This window comes from Helianthus annuus, chromosome 8 (genome assembly GCF_002127325.2).
Source record: "Helianthus annuus cultivar XRQ/B chromosome 8, HanXRQr2.0-SUNRISE, whole genome shotgun sequence".
Taxonomy (NCBI): Eukaryota; Viridiplantae; Streptophyta; class Magnoliopsida; order Asterales; family Asteraceae; genus Helianthus; species Helianthus annuus.
The window spans coordinates 4200703-4201297 of record NC_035440.2 but is presented as its reverse complement, the minus strand read 5'-3'; the positions used below and the strand labels follow the sequence as shown (position 1 = coordinate 4201297).

General features: G+C 34.6%; 1 non-coding gene across 1 annotated transcript; it reads left to right on the top strand.

The window, feature by feature from the left end:
- The first annotated feature begins 510 nt into the window (after nt 1–510).
- LOC118481347 lies at nt 511–595 on the top strand. The gene has a single exon (XR_004865554.1). It is a non-coding gene; the product is annotated as a small nucleolar RNA SNORD36 (small nucleolar RNA).

Below are 595 nucleotides of genomic sequence, written 5' to 3'. Positions count from 1 at the left end.
AATTTTTCGGTTTTTTTTTTCGGTTAACCAGTCTATCGGTTAAAAAACCGGTTTAAAAAAACCGGTTAATAACCGGTTATTATACTAAACACTTATAACCGGTTACTAACCTACGGTTAAATAACCTATTGAACCAGTTATTCCTAAATCAGTTATTAACCAGTTACGGTTTCGGTTAATAACCCATTACGGTTAATTAACCGGTTATTTTGTGCACCTCTACTTCAACTTGTAAAAATCATTTGTCAACTATAGGCCCAAATAAAAATAAAGCCCGAGTTATATACACATATGGGCCTTCCTAGAAAGCCCATGTACCGAAAAGTTAATATGGGCTTTAGGGTTTTATGCGCCGTCACTCGTCTTGATCTCTTTCAGTATATAAACAGATGTATCGATCTGGGGTGTATGCAATTGTGCAGCTTTCAGGTCAGATTTCAAAGTTTTAAACATGATTTGTGTGATTTTTTTGTTAGTTTTTTTTTCTTTGTGTAAACGGTGGAATAAGGGTTGCAGATGATGAAAAAACTTGATAATATTTGGGCTGATTTAAACCATGAGGCTCCAAAATCGAGCTTTTTAAAACTGATGCTTC